This window comes from Ambystoma mexicanum, chromosome 4q, assembly GCF_040938575.1.
Source record: "Ambystoma mexicanum isolate Mex_15411 chromosome 4q, UKY_AmexF1_1, whole genome shotgun sequence".
Classification (NCBI taxonomy): domain Eukaryota; kingdom Metazoa; phylum Chordata; class Amphibia; order Caudata; family Ambystomatidae; genus Ambystoma; species Ambystoma mexicanum.
The window spans coordinates 1,009,764,915-1,009,790,027 of record NC_090928.1 but is presented as its reverse complement, the minus strand read 5'-3'; the positions used below and the strand labels follow the sequence as shown (position 1 = coordinate 1,009,790,027).

At 43.2% G+C, this 25,113-nt stretch overlaps 1 protein-coding gene across 1 annotated transcript in view; it reads left to right on the top strand.

Annotated features, from left to right (window-relative positions):
* USH2A (usherin) overlaps positions 1-25,113 on the top strand; it is a 4,817,015-nt gene that overhangs the window by 578,340 nt on the left and 4,213,562 nt on the right. The window lies entirely within an intron of this gene.

Genomic DNA, 25,113 nt, shown 5'->3' with positions numbered 1-25,113 from the left:
ATATTTAATGAATTCTAAGCAAATCACTTCTGTGCCAGCTTTTTTTTTAATGAGGCCAAAATAAATGGATTTTTTTAAAACATATTCTCTGCTACCGGGCTCTTTGTGATAAATCTTGCCTTTTTTCCTATTATATTTCTTTGAACTGTTCCTGTGAAATGCAAAGTAAGTCACCGTAGTTCCACAGATCATATATATCGGTGGGGTTAGTTATCAGGGAGCACATAATTTTCATTTTGTAATTCACTGCCACGCTGATTATAATAAACGGCAGCGTCCCGAGTTATTTATCATGGGCTTTTTCTTACGAGACGTGCTTTTTTGTTTGTTGCTCCCACAGGTATTTTTCAGAAATTAGGTTTGATTATAGCAATTTATTACATTCAGCATATTTGAGGGGGGGCTCTGCTACATAAGGACAAAATGTATCACGTGCCTAAAATACCCTGTGTGCATTGTGTGCTTCGAGATGTTGATGAATGGGCGTTCAGTGCAAGGCCTGCTCTTGACAAAGTGGTCTCGGCGCTTTAACTGTACAGTGCAGGTCTCCGGGGATGGCCCCGGGGCTCGCCAGGGCCATATTTTACATTATTTTGATTTTAAACAATCAGAGCACCACATTTTTTTAAAAAGTCTAATAACGAGCCTGTCTGTGCCTTCATAAACCACAGTCATGAGGTGGCGAGCAGTCAGTTAATGGAAATAATGCCTCCGGAACCCATGAACTTGTTGACAAACTGTGGGCAAATGTCTTTTTTGTTTTGTTTATGGACTACACCGTTTACTTATGAAAATGGCTCTCACGTGCAGCCTCCAAACTCCATCGATTAATCATTGTATGAGATGTTATAATTTAATGGGGAATGTAGCTAGAGTGATTATTGTGCCTTCACGTGCCCAAATAAGTTATAAAAAATGATGGCAGTGTGCCTCCATTCTGGTTTAAGACTGAGGCTCCTGTGGAACAAGCAAAATTAATTATTCAGTCGGACCATTGTGAACGGAACGCCTCCCCGCTACATGCCTAATATTAAAGGAGTGCACACTACCATGGAATCCGCACAACGGTGAACAGAGAGATGGACGAGAGCGGCTGCTGAAAAGGTTTTTCGTTCTACACTCTACATAAATCCGATTTTGCATCGACATCCAACACAATTGTCCGTGAAAGTTTTATATTTTATTGTGTATCCAGTCGTAAAGCACACCGAGGTAGGTGCTTTCTTCTGGCATTTAGTTTTTCTTTGTAGGCTCAGGTTAAAATTCAAGTTGGGCCCTTCTTTCTTCCAGCTCTAAGAAATTAGTAAGCTTAAACAGAGCATTAGTTATTTGCTGCTTAAAATCCCCAAATCCGTATTAGAACGACCTACAGTCATACAAATTCAAGCTGGCTACAGGTTCAGGCTGGCCTAACTCTGGTCGGACGTTTATTTTTATTGGTGTGGCATAACTTTGTTTCACCTGACAAAGGTCTGGTTGCATGGTAGGTCCTACTGCTTCAGTTTTATAGAGAACACTCCCACTTGGTAGTTACTTCACTGGGATAAGCAAACCTCGAAGCAACAAAATGGCGAAGCATAATGTCTGTGTACGTCAAGTGGAACGGTAACATCCCGCCAATGTTTCTATGGTCGGTAGGGCGCACACGCGCGCCAATATTTCTCCAAGTAGGTCATTTATCTCTACGATAAAATACGGAGAGGAATGTGCGTGAAATGCCAAGCGGGATAACTCCGCGGTACTTGTTAACAGTGGGCGAGATGCCTTGTAGGCCTGCCTCCATATCATTTGGGATAGATTACCTGCCAGCAATATGTATTGCATATTCAAATAAGCCCTACGCACACGTTTCAAAGGGATATGATATGAATCCGTGCAGATGAATTTTAATAGTTCAAAAATGAGCCATAATTCTTCCCAACAATAGTATTATTTTTAAACTTTGATGGCATAACAGTGCTCTTTTTTTTAATTTACTTGTAGTGGAATTAAACGGCGTGCCTTAGGTGAGACATTCATCACTGCTCAAGGAGCCTGCATTATTCTGCTAAAGAGATTCGTTTTTTTTTACCTGTATACATTATGCATTTTTGCCATAATTGATGAATTTTCTCCCAGCGCATTTGGAGACAGCGTTTGCTGGATGTTGCTCTGGTGTTTAGGTCAGTAGTGTGTCGCTGGAATCGGCAATGCATCCTTTGTTCACAGCAGTTTACATTTGACAGTGTCTGCATCGTGGCGGGTTATTCTAATCTGCTGCTGCCTGGGAGCTTGGCTTCAGGTGGGAACTGGAGACTGACTTATATCTCTGTTCTTCCTCGGCGCAGAATACAGTACAGTCCCGTCTGTAGTGCTAATGAAATAAAGTGAGCAGCTTTCAACTCCCCATCAAAGTACACACAGATTCAGCATGTAAAGGGAATACTCCAATTAAAGCAATAGCCATCATCTGTGTACATTTAGGACCATTGTAATGCATTCCACGGTGCAGCATTTCAGGATGTTTTAAACGTGTGGTAGTTAATTCAGGGTGACTGTCCACCCACCCCAAAGCAGGTATGCACAGTTCTCCTTTAATTAATAAAGTTATTTTGATGAATCTGGCACCCCCCAATTTAATAGAATTGATTCCTTACAGCTTCCATCCCTTTTCGGGAAAAGAAACACACAGGGTTGCACAGAAGCTCTATTAACAAAATCGATATACTGGAATCCAATTAAAGATAAACACATTGGCCCTCATTACGAGTCCCGCAGAAACCTCTCTGGAAAAACCAGCAGGTAGCCGCCAGACCCGTAATGATTTACTGGCGCCTGATTTGCTGGAATAACTGGGGCCTTACAGCCTCGGCGGTTTGGTAAGTCAGGCGCCAGTAAAATGTTGATGCCCAATCCCGTGGAGTCCCATAGGACTCCATAGGAAATGGGACCACGGAAGATAACAGTGCTGGGGCTTCTGTGAAAGTCTCCTGGCGGATGCGGATCTGCCGGGCCAGCGTCAAACCTGGCGGGCGGATAGCTCCTGCCAGCAGACTCGTAGTTTGCCGGTCGGGAAACAACTGTGCCGGTAAGCTTTTATCTGATGTCCGGACCGGCAAACTTGTAATGAGGCCCTAGGTTTTAAAGGCCAATGATGAGAAATAAATAACACTTTGGGCACTTCAGTCTTCAATGCTACAGTTATGGAAATAGAGACTTTAGTTACACACACTTCACCATAGGTATCTATGCATTTAATTCACGTAATTCATTTAATTCACCTAGAGCACCTGGAGCACAGAAGCACCATGGATTCAATTGCATGAGAGTCCAGGATGAAACTTTCATTTGTGATAAACAGCAAATTAGTTTAAAAAAATAAATACATCTCTGCCTATCCACATCTCTTTACTTCCCCTTCATTCAAAATACCACCCTCCTTAATCAATAGATATATTGGAATTTCAGCATAATTTTAAACTCAATTGCAGCAAACTACTGGACCTCCAGGTATATGAATGGCTTTTTAGAAAAGAAAGTGTATGTTTAGTATTGCGTTGGCAAAATTCCTTTAATTGAGGTAGTTATTCAATTACTGTGTAAAATATACCTTTCTCCCTTTCAATGGGCACCTTGAACAGAGGAAAGAAATGGTCAGCGAATATTCACTCTCTCCTGTTTATCTTGAGCAACCCTGCATTAATAACAATATTCTGCTTGATGGTATACCCAGGAATTACTTCAATATTCTTCTTTTTCTATGTATGCACACAGTAAGATTACTTTTTCAACTGATGTTAATAGTTCTGTGCTAGACGTCATCGCCAGAGAAAAGGGTTAGGCGAAACTCACTGTATACACACAATGGGACGTAATCTATAAAGTATATATTTTTTCCAGAAGCACATATGCTTCTGAAATGTTACCTAACTTCTAGGGATGCGCAATCAATTTCAATATTCCCACCCCTCAGTATTAACAAAGAACAGGGTCAGGAGTTTATCTAATTCCCTTTTTTGCGATCTCTCCCATCAGGATTACTTCCCTTTTAGATAATACTCACATTAGGATTTCTTTTGGATGAATCGCTGAATCGCAGACAGGTGGGCACCCTCTTAAGGACTGCTTCAATTCACCCTCTTCAAGAATATGTGGGCATTAGCCAGTAGGATAGAATCAACTTTTCTCCACAGCCTGTCTGCGTTCTCTTACTATTAAGAATGCCTTGGACTATATATAACTCCTTCTAGGACCCCAAATTCAGGGCCCTGATGATAATCCAAAATATGTCCAAAAGGAGATCAATCCATTCCATCTCCTTCTGGTTATCAGTTCTTCTTTCACTCCATCAGTCAGTGAGTGAGCAAGTGAGTCTGTCAGTATCTCCCCATGTGTGAGTGTCCCAGTGCCTCTCTGTGTTTGACCTTTTCTATAACGGCAAACCCCACCGTTTTGAGGTATGTGTACTTTCCCAATTTAATTGGTCAATGTATGTGATTGGACAGTGTTCCAAAAGTGGCATTGCAGTAGAACCACCACTCTGCAGTCATTGGGCATATTAATGAAGAGGGCAGTCTGATAGGAGTAACTTGTAAACCCAGTGTTCCTCCCATTGAATATCATGCCATCTCAGGGATTGCTTGTTTTATTTCCACACATAGGACCACTTTAATAATAGGCTCGTCATATATCCCTCTCTGGAACAAATACACTGTTGCAAGTTTCATCATTATAGGATGAATACTTTCTGAGTTATAGATGTTTCCCTTAAACTCACTTCAACATTTATATTCAAATTATTTTTCCATCTCAATATAACAGGCTCGTCCCTGAGATTGCTAGCATATATGACACTCTAGCGTGCACCCTTTCTATGCAACAAAGTGCAAACTTGCCTAATTTGCATCTTAAAACTACATTTTAAGAAACCATTTGTAGTCCATCTAATAGGAGATTTTCAGCTGAACATTTCAGCACCTAAATGAGTTCTCGAAGAGGTTCAGATCTAGAGATACAGGCAATATAAATAATTCAATGTACATTTAAAGGGCTTTTTACTTAATTCAAAAATATGGCATTAGAAATACATCTGCTTAGATACAAAGACTATACACATGGTCATTTTCTATTGAGTCAGGGCTACAAATCTGCTCTTGTTGACTCAGGCCTTGCTCATATGGTCTTTATGGCTCAGGTCCTTGATGATGAAAAGAACCTTTGTAACTTTCATATCAGTAGTTGTGTGGTGTTACTTCTGTGTTCCTCTTGAGAAGTTACCAGACATGCAGTCTTGTCAAGTCATCAATTCTTTCATTCAGGAAGGCCTGCAAGATGCTAACAGATTTGATAGAGCAGGACTAAAGATTCATCTGAATTTAAATACACACAGGGCAATTAATAAAGCTCCACAATTAAACTTTATTGTACGGTCTGGTTTTCTTAACCTTCTTGAAGGAGGAACTTTATCTTCAGTGGGCAGATTCAAAGAGTTTATTAGATTGGGAAAGGAACGTATCTGTCCTACCATCCTGTATGCTGAGGGGTTGGGGTCTTTGTGAGCTGAAAGGATTCCCTTATGTCAAAATTCAGTGCCTGCTGCATTTAAACTTTGTTTCAGTCAAAATTGCAGCTTTTAATGTGCCTATTTTCATAAAACACCACATTTCACAGTGCACTGACTTATCAAAACCTTATCAACAGTCCATATTCTCAACATTGGAAAGTTGCATAATCCTGACTCTTTATTGCTGTAGAAGAAAATGAAAGCCCCACAGCTGTAAAATGCAAATCCATTATTCCTTCTATCACGGCTGTTCTTTCTTTCAGATTAGGCAATGCCCCATTTTAACAAAAGTTGCAGGATATTTTCTGGTACTTGAAATGTTCATCTCAGACCTTGTTAACTTTGGTTTGAGGGCACTTGAAAATATTCCACATTGTGCTTGCATGTGTATATTTCTCAAACTGATGTGATCAGGCCGCCCCACAAAGTTAGCACTATTATTCAATGCACATTTATTTTACAACATCCACTTCATCTTGAGCCTCTGCTGCCATTTAAGTATATATTTTGGGAATAATACACCAGTTGTAGATTCATTTCAATTAGACATACCATTAGTACATGTACTGTGCTGCTGGATGTTCACTAATGATGCAAAAAATACAGTTGAAAGCGGTTAAGTCCATGCAAGGAGGATTCTTGTTAAAATTAGGACTGGAGAGTTAGGATAGACTGCACAAGCACACCTAAGGTTGATGTATTCAAGGACTCACTATGGCTGAAACTAGCATGTAGTTGGCCCTCAGCTTGAAATATGTATTCACTCATAACAGAAAATATGGAACTATTCCACTTTTCAGCCAACACAGCATAGCGGAGCAGTGTGCTGCAGTGTCAGAAATAGGAAAGGGGCACTAGGGTTCCATTTTGATCTTGATGCACCGTCCTGTTACCCCTCAAATCTGTCAAATGGTATTGACCAGTGCCTCAGGTGAAGCCATTCACCCCAGATGGGATCCAAACCAGCCACTGCAACTGAGGTGCTACAGTTGTGGTAAAACCACATCAGCAAAGCTCATCAATGGCCAGTGCTAAATGGTGCAGCTAACGCTTGACTGGTGAGGTGCTCTGGTCTACTGTGACCCACACTTACCTCCAATGGCCTTGTAAATCTAAACGTAGTTACAATATCTCCAGCTATGCGGCCAGCCCAACAGTGACATTACGACTTGCCTTGGATAATTATTCAGCTGCTTAATGATGTGCTAGGTCAGTGGTGCTCAACATGCGGGCCGCATGCAACCCTTCAGGACATTATTATTAGCCCTTAAAGTCACTAGATCTTAATGATCAAGTGTTGCATTCCCAAAAGTCGGTTTTAGGCTTTGCATCCTGATACCTGCAGTTTTACTGGTTCCATGTAATAATATCCCCGCAAAAATGTAGTCCTGACAAAAATTTAACTGTTTTTTGCTGGTACATTATTACATTTTTGCAAAGGGAGCAGGGGACATCCCTGCAACTCGTCCCCATACATAAATGTCACCATATATAATGTCACCAATGGCTTTTCCCAACAACATTATGTATGGGGACATTATGTATAGGGACCTTATACCTGAAACCGTTTTACTTAAAACATGATTTCAGTCCCATTATTCAAATACATCAAGGTGGTAATGCCATTAAAATGCAATGGACCTGATTTACAAAGCACTGGTCAATGGGATTGTGCCATTATAAAATGATTTTGCAAATCAGGCACAATGTATCCCACAGTTACACTTAAAAATAGAGCAATAAATACATTTGCACACCTCAAAAAGCATTTGTTTTCTCTTATTTGCGCACAGATGCCCTACCAGCCGAACAGTCCAGCCCAACGTATGGAACTTGTGTTGCACAATCGGCACATTCTGCACTTCATCAAAATTAGCTGTGCAGCTCTTTGCTAGGAAATACAGTGAATGGATGGAATATGAGGGAAAACCTGGTCTTGTGTTTAAGAGCTGTGGCAAGACAAAAGAAGGAGTCAGATGCAAATTTTACATTTGCATATTCTTTATTTGACAGAAATAATAAAAAAGGCCTACCCTGCCCTATTTATATGGGGTTTTCCCTGCCTAACCAAATTAACTAAAGGTGCTCGACGGTCGCCAGGAGCCCAAAACCAAATATCATCCATCCAACAATCTAACCTATCTGGCCCTACCACTTAGAACTAATAACTAAATAAAGTAGCCTCCCTTTAGCTAGGTTTCTTGGACTTCTCTCAGGCTTTTCAAGATACTACAGTTCCAAAGTGTGGCATACAGCCTGTATTACTTATTCATCCGGGCGTGGTTACTTTCCGTGATTAGCTTCTGTAACTCTTGATATGTGCCTAAACCTTTGGTCTCCGGGAACTTGTGAAACACTCTAGTCTCTCTCATGCACTCCTTATTTGAACGTCTTTTCCCTTTCTTCTTAGCAACTTAAACCTTTTTACTTTTGAGGTTTTCTCTGCCTCTCTTTTGGGGTATCTTATACTTGATACCCCTCTGCCCTTTTGGGGCCTTTCCTCTGTTTTTTCTACACATTTCTTTGAGTTTTATAACAGGTGCTTGAGCTTAAACGCAGAGGTTTTATCAAAGTATTTTCTCAAAGAATGGCAATATGCATTATGTGAGAAATCTGAAGGTGTCTCACTCGCTGGTCCCCAGAGATGTGTCATGCAGGTGGCCAGGACACAGCCATCGCTATTGGATCCAGTTCCTGGGAATGGAACAGGATCACCTAGATGTTTTTTTTGGGAGTGGAAGTGGGACACCAAAGGGTTAAACATGGTACCCCCTTCCTTGTAACATCTTTTCCCCATCCTACACCGTAGGATATTTTGAAGCTCTAGCCCACCCCTTTTCTGACACAAACACTTTCTTACACCATGAAAGACAATATACTTACAACAGAGCTGTTTACCTGAAATGTCTCAATACAAGGGTCAGGCAGAGTCAGGCAATTGACAACTACTACACACACCTGATGGCCCTTTCCCTTCCCCAGAAGGATAAAAGGCAGAACACGAGAACACACTTTGAGCAAAGCCAATTGTACAAGGAGGCAGCTATTCCAGGACAGCAGTTCAAAGCAGAGAAAAAAGCCGATAAGACCTGAAAGGATGACAATGAGGGAAGTGCCTTTGCCCTTTTAACCCAGACCTGCAAAGCCTCTTTGGAAGGAATCATAAGACCTGGAAATACAGCTGATGTGTGGTGCAGCAGATGTCAACAGTGCACAGGCTCCTCATGCACTGATAAGCAAGGCGGGGAGACGCGCTTGCTATGGTGGTACCATCCTTGATTCCGGAGACAAGAAACACCAGCGAGTTCAGCAGAGCCAGTGAGTCTGAGAAAGCTGATAGTCAACCAGACTGTGTTGAAACCAAGGTTGCACGTGGCAACCTAATAAGAACATATGAACAAAGAAATTGTGTGTGTTTGAACTTGTGAGAAAGCCCAGTGATGGACCAGCTGCAGAGTGGTCAGGTACTGCGGGGTGCTGATTCAAAGGACTCAAGCTGGCCCCCTTTGTTAAAACTACAATTACCAGAAGGCCCTGCATGAGGTATCAGAGTGGTCATACAGGGTCCAGACAAACCCCTTGTACAATCGAAAGTTTCTGACCCATTATCCAAAGGACAGCTAAGGGAAGTAAATCCTGCATTGTGATAAAGCAAAGTGAACCGCATAACTGGCAAATGTATACCCTGCTGAGGGATACCTGTGAATCGGGGTTAAGCATAATGCACCCAAGTACATTGTGTTGACATGAGTGAACCCGACCAAGGGATTTCCACAGTGAATGATTGTTTAAAAAAAAAATTAAGACTCTTGAATGCTACAAGCTGCTGATATTGTGAATTAAAGGCCGTAGCGAACCCGACTGAGGCAGGCTCACATGGCAAGAAGGATCAGAGCCCGGCTGAGGAGGATCCAAGCAGCAAAGTGCAATCACCCCTTGGAGAAAGATCAGAAAAAGAACTTTTGTTTGTTTATTTTTCATGGTCCAGCAGACATTCTAAGGCAAGAGACTTTGCAGAAAAGAGACTTGGCCCCAGAAGCTCCTGGTATCATTGAAAGGAACTTTGACCATGTGCTGGAGAGGCCCAGGAGTGTGCTGTGCTCAGGAGTCCCGTCTTGTCCTGTGCTAAAAACGTGGGGAAGGGAGACCCCAGCAATATCATCCTGATTTATCCTTTCATGAACACTTCTTTCTTTTCTCGTGAACATTATCCCACACCATTTCTATAGCATAGCAGTAAGGATTGGCAATATTATTTTTTTAGTATAGGCCTATCAGCTTTAGGTTTAAATTAGGCATTTATCCCATCCATTATACAGTATAATAAACCCCCTTGAACTGTGATCACTCGTGTCTGTCTTTACTGTTGCCACCATGAGGTCGTTACAATTACAAGTTACATTAACCAACTCTCTTGGACTCTCCCAATGCAGAGCGTCCTGAGTTCCTCGGGTTTCAGCCTCAATGTTGCAGTTCCTTATGTAAAGTTCACACTGTCACTGTTGCCTCCCCCTTGTCAGAATCAACAGAGTACCTTCAGTTAGCATGGGTTGATTCACCAGATCAGCTTTGGGATGCATTTGCCATGGCTATTCTCCACCTTTGGTTTCTCGCTTCCTTCCAGGCTCATCCTCCTCGTTCCATTAGCTTGTGGCACTCAGCACAGCTTTGCCGATGGGAGGGTTAGTTCCTCCAACTTGCTTGGGTCTCAGTGTCATTAGTTGGGTCCCTGCCCCACCACGATCTTCTCGTGGTCATGTGGATCCCATCCGTACCGTGCTTGTTCCACTGTGTGTGATGCTGGGCTTCCGGTGTCCTTGTTTGGTGTTCTCTTCCTCACAGGTTGCCACTGGATGTGTGTCTCCAACACTGCTCTGCCCCTCCAATGTGTGTGTACATCAGATGGCTTCTCCTGCGCATGCTTTTCTCTCTCTTTCCATTACTTTCTTCTTCCTTTTACCGGCTGTTTTAAATTGATATGTTTTGTTAAATTAACGTGTAGAGCGCACAGTCACCGAAGTATCATGGCGCAAGAGAGAGATAGAGACCAACAGCAGTTGCAGAGTTATTGAAATAGGTATGTTTTCAGCAGTTTCCTAAAGGCCAGATGGTTAACGGACTGTTTCAGGGCGAGGGGAAGATCATTCCACAGTCGAATGGCGGCAACGGAGAAGGCTCCAATCCGGAGCGACAATAAGAAGGGACAACAAGAAGACCAGAAGCAACTGAGTGTAACTGCCGTGCTGGGAGGTAGCCCGTAAACCTAGCACAAATTTATTCAGCCACCTAGTTATGCAACGCACGGTGAACCAGGCAGAGGGACTTAAAAACAATGCGCTGATATACTGGCAACCAATGAAGGGACCGCAGTACTGGTGAAATATGGGCCCCATATGGGGAGCCTCTAGCCTCCATATTCTGAAGATGCTGTAATCTCTGAATTAGTGCCATAGGCTGTGCCAGATATAACTAGTTGCAGCAGTCTAGGAGGCTGAGCACCAGGGCTGCGACTACAGGTGGGCGAAGGTGAACAGGAATAAGGGGAAGCACCTTCTTAAGTATTTTTAAGTGGAAATGACCAGCCTTACAGACTGCCGCCACTTGGGCCTCCATTGAAAGTGAACACAAAACAATTACACCAAGGTTCTTGACCTTAGCAGATGGAACTGGAAGAGGACCCAAGGATAAGGGCCAAAAGGAAGACACCCAGAGTGAGGGTTCAGGGGGAGAACCCACCACCAGCACCTCCGTCTTGTCACCGTTCAGCTTGAGCCAATTGTGCCTATCCACACCCTCACTGCAGTCAGGCACTGATTCAAGCACAACGACAGCTCAGCCTGATCACGATCCAACCAGATCAGGATCTGATTGTCATCGGCATATGAATAGCACCTGACGCCGAAGGAGCGGATGAGACACACAAGAGGCCAGATGTAAATATTGAAGAGAACAGGGGACAAGGCGGATCCCTGGGGATCCCTGGGGAACACCTCAGGTAAGAGTGAAGAGCGCATTCCACACAGCATTGTGTCTCTCGTCAGGTGGCATTCTTTGTCTTGCCAATAAACGGGAAACTATGTTACTGATATTTACATGCATTTCCATGTATGTACATTGATTTCCTGGCATAGGAAGTGCCTTGTGAGCATGGGAGTCCTTGTCCCCTAGAAGGGTCACTTCCATTACGGTCCTACTTGCCAAGACCATTAGGCAGGGTTTTACTGAGCCGGCTCGCCTCTCTAGCCTCAAAGGGGATGGCCCCCCTACGGGAGAATGGGCAAATATCTCGATTTGTAACAGAGCCTACTCGCACAGGGAGGGATCCCAGGAGACGTTCTTCTTGGTGGTTAATGCTGAGTGAGGGAGGACTGCCTCCCCTAACCTGGTGCAAACCTTGTGTCCAACTCCCCAAAGGAGGAAACAATATGCCAATTGCTCCATTTACCACCTGGCAGGGCATAGAGATACAAAATAAGCACTACCCTGATGTGTAAACGTTGTAATTAAATACTGGCCTAGTCTTCCTAAGGAGTGAATACCTCTGAGCCAAATCACAGATTTCTATTAGGAGATGTACATCTCTCTACCTTTAAGTTACATCTACTCGTGAGCATGATTTGATGTATTTGGTATCCATGAATTTCTTCAAATGAATCCGAGAATAATGCTCACATGCATTTCACACTTCAGTGTGCTTCCTACTACAACACCTTTAACGTGTGTAGATTGCATTTAACACTCACATGGCTTATTCAGATTTATCATCTTAATTTATTTTTCACTTTAGCATCTTTTTGCCAAAAAGATTCTCCCCTTCCTATTTACATCTTGAACTCACTGCATTCATTGCTTCATGTTGTCCTACTATTTCCAGCACTTAAAACTGAGTGCACATTAGATGCATGCAAAGGTGTGCCAAGTGCTTGAAACATGTGCATTTCATCTTTCTAGACACCCTTAAACGGCACTCTTGCAGCACCCACTCATGTACATCTGGGGCCAGATTATCTAACTTTGGCGCAAGTGCTAACAAATACAACTGTTGTTCGGCTTGTTTATGATGCATTTTGCAGAAACAGATTTTGGTTAATTCATTACGCGCTTTTCATCTGTGCAAGTGCAGTTAGAACCTGTGAAACAATTGCCCTAGTGCAATACAAACATTCTTTCAATGCATAGTTGCACTGGGGCAATGTTTGCCCTAATCCTTTGCCGTGATGCAAAAATGCACCAAAGGAATATTAAAGGCCATTTTCCCACGTGGGAGTAATTGCAGCTGTGCCAGTAGAAAGGTAATTTCTTCGAAATGTGACATACAAGGTTCTTCGATAAACTTCATGAGGGACCTATCCGCTCTATTCCCTATTACAATGAAAAGAAGAAATATGGATTGGGAAAACAGTGTTAGTTCTCTTCCGTATCACAGCATACAATCGACAAAACTGGTGTTAACTGCATTTACTCAGTTTTAATCATTTTTAGCAGCCTTCAATAACCCGGCCTCAGGTGAAATTACACTATATTTGCCATGCGAACAAGTTTCATCATGTGCAATTGTAACTTTATACATCATTAGTGTACTTACTATCTCCCAATTCATTTTCACTATTTTCAATTTCATGATCACTTAAGACATTGGCACAAACCTTTAATTTCTTCACACAGGTCCAGTAATAATGGTGTTAAGACCAAATAATCAAGAAACAATTACTTCGATTTTAAACACCAGGTAGGATTCGGTAGCATGTCCCTGCGGATAGCCCCATTAGCAAATATTACGTTAGAGGAATCGAAAAATTCTACGCAGTGTTGACCTTCTGGAATCGTCTTATTTTAAGATATGTCTCGGGTGTCATTGTGTAATATAGATATAGGATCAGCGCTGAAATCGCCTGATATCGATATATGAGAACCATTATCGTCACCAAATTAGGTAACACATATATCAGCCAATTTATCCAGAAAGGCATTTAGGTTACTACACCAAGGGTTGAAGTAGATATTGGCACGGAGAAAGGGTTTACATAGTATTGAGACTTTCAGCACAACCTTAAATGCCAACAGACCGTACATGCTGTCAGATATGGTTTATAGTAATTCCATCGACAGCCAAAGCATCTAATGCCATACCATCTAAAAAAAAGCATCTAAAAAAAGCATCTAATGCGTTTTTTTAATGGGGGATCCCCCGCAACACCTCTTTTTGAACCTTAAAAACCCATTTTTATTAAACTAAACCCTTTACCATCTAAAAAATGCATTAGATGTTTTTTTTTAGATGCTTTTTTTTAGATGGTTTGGCCGTCGATGCTTTGGTTGTCAATGCGATGACCGGATACCATCAGAAATGACTTCAGACCTTTAAATAATGGAGTTCTTAACAGCTATTAGTAAGCCTCCAGATGCAACTTAAGACCACCAGTGCCCTTGATCACTATTTGTTGGATGACGGTATAATGATACAGAATGATCTGTCGAGTTAGCCAGACCGTGTGTAGGTGAATTAAATCATGATTATACAACATTTTAGATCTCTCAGCCGAACCCAAAAAACTGTTAAAGCCCTGATAATTCCAACTCAATACGGTCAATTTCCTAGGAATTATGATAGGGACGAATGTCCTGTCCCATAATCACCTAGTTTCTTAAAGGGTCTAGACCAAGTTTCAGGAACTCATTGCCAGTCATGGTTGCTATTATTCAGGGTTGCTGTCTACAGCCTCACAAATTCCAGCATCCTCTTTCTCTGTTGACCCATAATCAGGCAATAAGCGCAGAGACTGTGGGCCATTACCACATAAGGTAATTCCACCGGGGCCCATATTTACATGCCCAAGCTTAGCGAGGGATTTAACTAAGACCCCGGGGCATTACTGTATATGGTAATGGCCCGCAGTCGCGGGGTTTATTGCCATTAGTACCCCGGCCCATTAGACCGGGGTACGAAATAAAACATTTTTCTGTTACAAAACACTTACAGAACAGGAAAAACAAATGTTTAAAAAATGGCTGCTGGTTCTATGACGGCTATTAAAAAAAATGGGAAAAAGTAAACAAACAAAATGGCCGCTATGCAAGGGAGAATGGACTACACATAGTCCCATCTCCTTTTTCATGGTGGCCATTAAAAAGGATAGGAAAAAAGTCAACACACAAAATGGCCACCATCGGAGGGGAGAAGGTACTAAACGTAGTCCCTCCTTTCTTTCAAAGACGGCCTGTTGTAGATCGGAGCGGACCCACTGGGGACTGAAGTGTTCCTAGCGCGTCCGCTCTTGAAGTGGACAAAAAAGAAGTTGAGTTAAAGGTAATTCTGTGAATGGGGGGAGGGGTTGGGAGAAGACTTACCTGATTCCCGGGCGAGGGGAGATGGTGGCCACCGGCCGTGAGGAGGCTCAGGGCAGAGGGATTAACATATTGTAATGACCACATTCTGAGCCTCCTCATTGACTGGGAGGCCGCAACACACCCATCGCCGGGTACTAATACAGGTTACTTTCATAGGGTGACAAGGCTCCGAATGATGAAGCCCAGATCCCATCAGTGGCCATCACTTGATATTTCTGAATCGACAAACCATCAAACGATAGATTGCATCCCAGTGCTCTAAGAGAGTTGATTTCCCCCATGATCATTTGAACGACATTATGGGATTTAAATTACAACTGAACGCAGTCAGTCCTATCATCACAGGGGAAATAAACTCTCTTGACATCTCTTGTTTCAAGGAGTCATGGCTGGGGTTTCTCATGCAGTAATTTTATCACATTAGTTCTATTCAGCAAGATGTCATCACAGCCCCTTTCCTGCCTTTCTAAATAAGAGCATATAGGTTTGGCAGCTAAAGAAAGCTTCTTGATAGTTGGCATACACTGTACTGACAATGTCAATGAGGAAGAAGAAAAAGCCCAACCCCCCTCTTATTTCGTGGCCCGTCCACGAAGGTTGCTGCATTGGATGACTAAGCCACTTGTCACCACACCTGTCATTGTTTAGACCGCAGGAAACCTTCAAAGGGACTTTCCACTCAGGGACTTGTGAATAATTGGCTTGCTGGATCTCACGCTGAAGCCCACCCTGAGCCAAAACTTGAGGCGTAAAGTGTTAGCCAAGTGTGTGTTCCCTGGAGCTTTGCTTTCTGCTGTATACATTGAGCTGATAGAAGGTTTAGTGAGATCTCTGAAGCTGATCGCTGTGACAGAGCATTGAAGCACTTGAGTGGATAGCAAATACATGTTTGCTGCACAAAGTGTTAGTAAAGTGTGTGTCAGTGTTGTTTTCCGTTGTGTACATTGAGCTTGGTGAAGATTTGGGGTGTACTCTGAAGCTGACCACTGTAAAAGAGCATTGAAACACTTGAGGATCTTTGAGTCTTATTTTCCTTGTTGTTTGGAGCTCGTGACTTGTTTGCCATGCAAAGAGTATGCATAGTGTTAGCCAATTGTGTGTCGGCGCCAGGGTCTGATCCTGGGCCAGTGGCCAGACCTGGAATGTTGTCGCTCGAGCCTTGCAGTGAGCAATTGATCATTATTTAGCTCTGCTCTCACTGCTTCACTGCATTTGTGCTCCGGTTTTGTTTGGTGACACGCAAAAGACATCAGTTTTAACTTTATGCTTTAATCAAAAATGAGGAATTAAAATTTGAGAAGCATCTCTGTTGCAGACGAAAACAGTCCATGTGCAGATGCTCTTGCTGGGGGTATCGGAGTACGCGTGTCGAACTACACTAAGCCCATCCATGCAAGAAATATCTGTTTCAGCTTTGCCTTCATCTCGTGATCATTTTTTATTTTGCGTAATACTGCAACCCCCCCTTATTGGCTGCAAACACAACCAAAGAAGACCATTCACATGTTGAACAGATATGTAACTGAATGGCAGAGACGCCTGACTCCGACATCGGGCCAGCATCCAATTGCAATACAGAGACTGCTGGCATCACCAAGGCTCCTGCTTTTCTGAAAATGCCCATGACTGGAAAAATCATACAGCTTCCTTCCCCAGAGGGTCTTGCGGTTTATTACTACCTATGACTACTCATGTAAAGATATCATTGGAGCTAACGGTGAATCACCTTCTTCTGGTGATAGCGTCTGGGTGGAGGCCTTCATAGCCGTGAGACTCTCCCGGACATACTGCCAATACTGCCATCTAAAAAGGCTTTGAGGAGCAGTATGGTGGAAGGGGCCTTGCTGCACTACATGCAAGAGGGACCCTTATATACATTCGTTTTAACATCCATTGAAGTTGTGAGAACTTTGAGGTTTCATGATGCTGCTATGACTCGGGAGGCTACAACTCACACACCTATCACTAAGAAACTAATGTCTGACAACTTTAAGATAATTTAGGCCCTCCACTAGCACAGAGCTCATTGCTAGGACAGAGTGATGCAATCACTACATGCCAGAATTTAGTCAGCGATCAGAGCCTTTTGGAACTAGAATTGCATGTGGCTCAGGTCTGGAGTGAGGACATTGCTAGCAGGAGGCCAGTGGATCTCAATGTTCCAAGTGAGATAGAAGACCCTCCTTCTTTTCTAATGGAACACTCAAATAGTTCCATCTGCTTCCCCTCAGAATACCTTCTGGCTAGTCCAGTCCAAGGTCGCAGCAGACCTTGAATCACACACTCATTGAACTGGATACACAGATTAGATGAACTGGCCCAGAGATTTTGGCCCTGAATATGGTCCTGAGCTCTTTTTCAACCCTCTTCAACAACATCTGTTTAGAATTGACCTCACACACCCTCCACTTCAGTTATGTGAAAGTTAATCTAGAAATGATTCATAACTCAGGGCCTGATTCGGAGCTAGTGCTAATTATAGTGTTGAATGCCGACATTCTCAGATCCTGTTTCCAGCACCACCATTCTGGGGTGGGTGGAAATATGTGAGGGGAAATGTCATGCTTCCCAGCAGCAAAAGCTGTGTAACACTACTGTTTACATAGAAACATGTGCTCCAGTGGCACTGCAAGCATTTTATAATAGACTGACACTTCATTTAAGAAAGTTTTCTCAAGCTTTCATTAAACTAGAAAAGTAGTGCTGCAGCCTCGGAAATGCCATTTATATAAAGGAAAAAGTGTGGTGCAGCGTTTAATGTCACCTCACTGGTGTCATAGTTTAGTTACTCTTATTTACATGCTAAAGTTGTGCTCTTGAGAGTCGAATCCCCTTGCAGTGCTAGCCCTGCATTTGAATGGTTGCTAAGGCTTTTGTCAAGCAGTAAATCAGGATTATGGTAAAGATGTGGGTTTGATCCATGTCATTTCATCTTGGGATGTTTTTACGCAGGCTTTTTTACCGCAGATTTTTTTACAAAAAAACTCATCACATTTTTATTTTATTTTTGGGGGGTTCCCCCCTAGTCCCTCCCTTCCCCTTTAATTTTTTATATATCCCCGAACACCCACACCCAACATATATATTTATCCTACCCCCCAAAAAAATGCGATAAACCCCCCCCCCCCCGAAAAAAAATCCCGCGATGAAAGAACAACGTACCGTGGGTTTTATGCCAGACCGCCACATTAGCACTTCATCACATTAAGGTGCTTTGAGGACAGTGTTCATCCTTCATGGATGAACACTTCTGTGCTTTTGCATGCACCTCAGAATCAGGCACTCAGTATCTGAATTGTCAGGTGCTGTGGGAGCTTTGTAGAAATTACATGAGAACATACGACTGCAAAATCATTCGACCAAGCATAAGCTGATGTTTCCACTGTCACATCACTAGCAAAAGCCAGCCCCCTCTTCATGAAGATGAGAAGAAGAGGCAAAAAAAGCAGAAAAAAAGCAAAGGCAATTCAAGGAAATTCCTCCAAAAATCCCCATTTAATGGAAGGTGTTGCATTAGCGGCATGGGAAATAGATGTGCTTGGGTGTGCTTCTAAGTAGACTGGCAGCATAGACACCGTCAGTTTTGTACTCTTTGGGTTACATCCTGAGGAGGAATGCATTACTGTAGTGGATCAGAGTTTGCGAGCTGACCCTTCTTCAGCCACTGCCTCCATGCCTCTAACTATTGAGGGAGCTACAACTACACCTTTAGTTGTGATCAACCTGGACACAAGGTTAAAGGAGATCGAGACTCTACATCAGGTACCCCTTGAAACTCGACTAAATGGATGTCTTCGGAGCCAACACACATCAATAATTGGCTGTAAAGAACTGAAGCCTTTTTTACTGCAATCTGAAAGTAATACCAAACTTCTATAAAAAAAAAAACATGGGGTTACAATGTCATATTTATGTCTTTGATAATCTGACAGGATATGAACAGAGCAAATCACCCTTAATGAAGCATAGTCAATCTATGAAGAATAATGAAGATCTTCAGAGCAATGAGATCAGTGTACAATGCCCGCAGGGTTATAGAACAACCATTTGCTTTCAAGGTGCTTTCAAGGTGTGCACATCAGGAAGTGCCTCAATTATCAAATGTGGCTATGGCATACTTCGTCCTTGGAAACTCTGGCAAAGGTGGAAACAGTAGAACACTTCAGGAATCATTTCAGCGTTTTAGTGTTCTCCCAACATGGCCGTCACGGCTTTATATGGAGACCACGCCCCTTGGAACAGCGTGTTGTATCGTCAATTGGACTTCACGACACTGCTGTGCCTTGCACTGTTCATTTTTCTCCTCATTGATATTCCCCTGTCCCTGTGGAAACAGAAAAATAATATGAGGTCGGGAAGCCCAAAAAGAAACACACCAACACAGGTTACAAAGAACATACAAGTGCTTTATTTAAAAGCTACAACAGTTACCAAAGTCAATTGACAAACGGATAGCTATTCGTCTCTCAGAGTAACGTAACGAACTTCAACGAAGGTTCGATGCATTAGTGAGAGAGACCGCACATTGGAATACTTGGGCTTTTTATATTCTTTATCCAGCCCTTGGCCAACCCCCTCACGGATTAACCATTCTAGGGATCGGGTTTATGGGTTCCTTGCCAAGTCAGTCCTATAATATATGCATTTTGATTAGTTTCGCTGATATAGTTGTACATTTACACATAGGTCAGCAATAGGACAAGGTCTCAGTTCGCGACCCCGACAAGTGGCCTGCAGGCATATTAATTATTCGTGCGTACGGAGGTCACAACGGCCAGAATCTTACTCAGAATGTCATTCGGCCTCCATTTTGATGTTCAGGGTGACTTACTTCCACATTACAAGAGAACCTAAAATGGCGGCTTAATCCAAGATGGCGACTTACATTACTTTCTCTAAGGTCAAAACCTTGCCGCAGAGTTTGTTCGCATACGATGTTTTAGACAACTTGGCGTAGGCCAATACACATACAATTGCTGCGATAGGAGGCATAATATTGTTTCAATTCCGACAAACCCTCCTTTTGGCCTATGCCAAGTGCTAATATCACTTCTAATACTTTCGTAAATAACTCCATGCATTGTCGTCTATACATCCTAAATCATTATCTGCAATGTCTATAGCCATTAGGTCGTACATCAGAACCTCTTGTAACACAAACTCTTTAGATGCTGTATCTGGGGCGTACATTTTGTGCCCTACTGTGCTCACTGCTTGAGCACAACACCCCCCTAGCATTGCACATATACTAGGTAGACATTGGAAACTGCAACAAAGGAATAGCAGGATTCCCAAAATAACCAAGATAACAAAAAGCACCTTCCAACCCCAGGATCGTAGAGAATCCCAGAACCAGGCGCTAATATTCCAATCTCCCACAGGAACATGCTCCTCGGAACTAAGGATGTGCAAGTTCTGTATTGCTTTAAAAATTGTCGGTGAGGAGTCTGGTATGAAAACACAGCAAGCGGACCCCACTAATTTGCATACTCCACCACGTTCTGCCAGAATGACATCTAATGCATCCGATTTTGGAGTGCTACCAATCTTATTGCCTTTTGTTCTAGTGTCATATTGTAGAGTATATCCGTGGTCCGGTTGATGGTTCTCTCCAGTACTCTTGCTAGTCCCCTAATATTTTCAGAGTTTGCTATCTGTCCCCAAAATGGCACAACTGATTTCGCTATATCTCCCAATACTTGCCCAGGGGTATCCCCATCCTTGTCCCGCCGTGGGCGAGCCTTCGAAACTTCCAATGTACTAGCTACAAATACCCCGGGTAACAGGATTCCTAAATAACAGGTTCCCTGCCAATCCTTGGGCAACCAGGGAAATGCTGAACTACCACAAACGAAATAAACAGGCCCCCCTACATACAGAGGCATGTTCTCCCCAGTCAAATTTACAATGTTCACACAACCTTCAAAATCTCCCATTGGCCGAGTGCCATTTCTTTGTACACAAAAGGGGACTGAATCGGGGCTATGATTAATAGAGTAGGAAGGGGGCACAGCGTCCTTATTGCCTATCGGAGCCATTTTAAAGGAAATTAGAGTTTGGAAAGGAAGAGATAGTTTATCAGATGGCCTAATGGAAGCAACATTAGGTCTAATTCTATTTGCAAAAAGCGAGCATCCCAAGGGAGTCAATTCACGTTTCTCAAAATCATTTAAATTAGTTCCATCAAAGTTCCCTGAGACGCTATCATTCCTACGGCCAAAGAAAAGTGCTCTAAGAGAAGCATAGCAAGCAGTTGTTAAAGGTAAAGGGTGAATATACCATCCTAGCCCCTTGTTCCCATGTTGCGGTAAATGGGTGCAAATCCAGCAATTACTCTTATTAAAAATGGCATGCGTTGCATTCCTTACTATCATTAAAGTGGTATTATGATACTTTCGTCTATGCTGGGAGTCTCTAGGTGACAAGGTGTGGAGGTGTACAGAGGGAGTCAAAGCAGTAGGTACAATCTCAATTGGCAGAAGAGGTTTTAGAGGGTACATTTCTTCGAAGTACCAAAGTCCCACAGCAGTAATTACACAAATTCCAATTATTATTAACACAACACAGCAATACGTTTTCGGGGCCCAGGCACATTGTTCGTTGTCCGAGTTGGTCACCCCCTTATTTACAAGTCCAGTGCGGGGAGCAGCGGTGGAGGTGGCAGGCATCGTAGTTTCTCAATCGACGACCCCAATGTTCGTTGCTGGCGACACTACGGTCACGCGACTTCTTAGTCCTTCCCAACCCTAGCCAGCAGAATCCCCTTTTTTTTCCTTTTGTTCGAAAGGAACTTTCTTTTACAAGAGAAAACTTTCAATCACTTCTTCTTTCCAAATGCACGGAAAACACCCGTGCCGTAGTTCTATTTTCTTCGTCGAAGGTTGTACCTGGTGGTACCCAGAACTGTTTGATCCGGAAACAAGGTGACGTCACTTCCTGAGGGAAGCGATGTATCGGAGGCGACGGAAGCTGCAGAACTTGAAACAATGTTTTCCGGAAGTGACTTTTCCAAAGAGTGCGGAGACGAAATGGACTGTCCCCCAAGCTCCACGGGCTCCGAGAAATTCTCCGACACACTCACAGTGCTGTTTGCTAATCCAGGATCAGAGATTGTAGCATCAGCGAGGGGTTCTGCTTCTTCTGTAACGTGTGGCGTCGGGTGAGGAAGTTTCTTGACATGCGTCGCGTGGATCCAATGTTTTTTTCCAGCCACCCGCACTGCTGTCTGAGTGACCAACAGCACCTGGTAGGGTCCCCTCCAGCGAGGAGCGAGACAGGAAGACCTTTCGTAGGCCTTCACTAGGACCCAACTTCCAGGCTGAATATCGTGTCCTGGGCCCGTAAACCGTACAGGTAAAGCTGATTGGACCTGATGATAAATGAAATACAGATTTTTAGTCAACTGGTTGCAGTAGTCTACAAGCAATACATTGTCAACCTCCCTCAATGTTTTAGGCCTCGGAAGACCCCAAATATTAGCAGGTCTCCCCATCACTACCTCAAAGGGGGAGAGCCCAGTCTTAGTTTGAGGTGTGGTTCGCATGGCTAACAATACAATAGGTAAGGCATCTGGCCATTTCAGTTTGGTGTCGGCACATGTTTTTGCAAGTTTATTCTTTCTCTCTACCAACCTAGCACTTTGAGGATGCCTAGCTGAGTGAAATCGTTTTTCAATGTGTAACGCTGTGCATATCTGTAAAATTACCACTGCAACAAAATGGGGACCATTGTCCGACCAAATTACCCTCGGAAGCCCAAATCGTGGAAAGAATTCTTTTACCATAGTCTTTGCAGTGGTCATGGCAGGAGCATCTTTAACAGGGAAAGCCTCGACCCATTTACTAAAAGCACAAATAATCACAAGAACATATTTAAGATTGTTACACCGTTCCATCTCAATAAAATCAAAGTGGATGACCTCGAAGGGAACAGAAGGGGGCCCAAAGCTTCCCCTTGGAGTTACTGTCCCCTTCCCCACATTATGCTGTAAGCAAATCATACAATTCTGAACATGGCGCTGTGCAATCTTTTATCATTCACCCATACTTGTTCTAACATTTTCGTATTCTGCTGAGCACACACATGCGTAGGACCTTGTGCCATTGTAACCATTGCCAGCACATATGAATCAGGGAGCAACCATTTTCCTTCAGATGTATCCACCCAACACCCATCATCATCCAGTTTCCCCATTCCTTCGGCCCACCTTTTAGACTCTTCTATTGTGGCATCAGTTTGAATATCTCGCACAGACCCAATACCCTCATCCATTACATACGCATCATTTGTTTCCCTTAGAGCATACATGTCTGCGCTAAGGTCTGTGGCCGTTTGCCTGGCTATCTGGTCAGCAAAAGTGTTCCCTTTTCCCACATCATCTATGACCTTACTATGCACTGCACATTTCATGATCGCTAACTACCTAGGGAGTGAGAGTGCCGAGAGCAATTGCACTCAGGGGACTGTGCTGAATCTTGGTCCCATGTGAGGTTAGGAACCCTCTTTCCGACCAGAGCCTCCCGAAGTTGCGAGCCACCCCAAAGGCGTACTGGCTATCAGTATATACGTTTACTATACGCCCTTCGGAGAGTTCACAAGCTCGGGTCAATGCTATAATCTCTGCGGCCTGCGCGGAGTTATGCAGAATTCTCTTAGTTTCAACAACCGTACTCAACGTAGTAACTGCGTAAGCAGCTGTAGATGTACCATCTGGAAGTTTGAAGCAGGAGCCATCACAAAACAGCTCCCCTTCTGCATTGTCCAAAGGAGTATCTCTAAGGTCTATCCTGCCCTTCGTTTCCTGTTCAGTGGTATACAGGCAGTCATGTAATTCTTCGTCACCGCAAACAGTATTTTGCGGGAAAGGTAGAAGTTCAGCCGGATTAAGAACACAACACCTCTTAATTTGAATGTGAGGGGCAAACAGAATTAATTCATACCTTGTCAGCCGTGCAGAGGTGAGGTGTTGCGTTTGAGTCTTATTCAATAGGACATCTACAGAGTGAGGTACCATCAAAATTAAATCATGGCCTAGAACCATTCCCTCACTCTGTTTTTCGGACGCGGCAGCAGCAGCGACAGCTCGCAAACATCTCGGCAAAGTGCATGCGACAGGATCAAGGGCGGAGGAGTAGTAGCCGCACGGCCTATTCTTCCCTCCATGTTCCTGTCTTAACACAGCCAAAGCACATCCATCACATTCATGCACAAACCACACAAAGGCCTTGTCATAATTTGGAATACCCAGAACCGGTGCAGAGCATAACGCGGTTTTGAGAAGCTCAAATGATCGTTGATGTTCCAATTTCCATGGCAGTGGCAGAGAAATGCCCTTCTTCGTCAAAGCCAACATCGGTTTTATCACTAGTGAAAAGTTCGAGATCCACAACCTACAGTAAGAAGCCATACCTATTAAGGCTCTGACTTCCTTCTGCGTATTTGGAACAGACATGCCAGAAATGTGTTTTATTCTTTCAGGTGTCAATCTTCTCCCCTCCTTTGACAGGAGGTAACCTAAATAGGCGACCTCCTGGCAACAATATTGAAATTTCTTGAGCGAAGCTTTATGACCGTTTTCGGCCAGATGAATAAGTAACAATACAGTGCCTTCTTTACAAGCACTTTCAGAATCTGCAGCCAAAAGCAAATCATCGACATACTGAAGTAGTGTACAAGTAGGTGGCAATTCAAGGGTGTCAAGTTGCTCTTTCAAAGCTCTACTATAAATGCTTGGACTTTCAGTATACCCTTGAGGTGCCCGAGTAAATGTGAATGAACGTCCCTCCAAGGTGAACGCAAACAAATATCTACTCTCCTTGTGTATAGGAATACTAAAGAAAGCATTCTTTAGGTCCACAACACTAAAATACGTAGCTGTAGCAGGGATCATTGTTAGTATCGTTGTTACATCAGGCACAATTGGAAATTGCGGGGCGACAACTTTGTTAATAGCACCAAGATCAATTATAAAACGGTATGGGATTGCATTGTCGCCTTTCTTGTATACAGGTAAAATCGGGCTGTTACATAAACTACCTGCAATCTCCTCAATCACCCCTCGGTGCACAAAATCGGAGACAATACACTTCAAAGCACGCTCGCCCTCAACTGATATTTTATACTGCCGAATGCGTGGTAATTTAACTCCATGTTTCAAAACTATTTTAACTGGCTCAATCTGTAGTACCCCGACATCATTGTCGTCAACTGCCCATAAACATTCC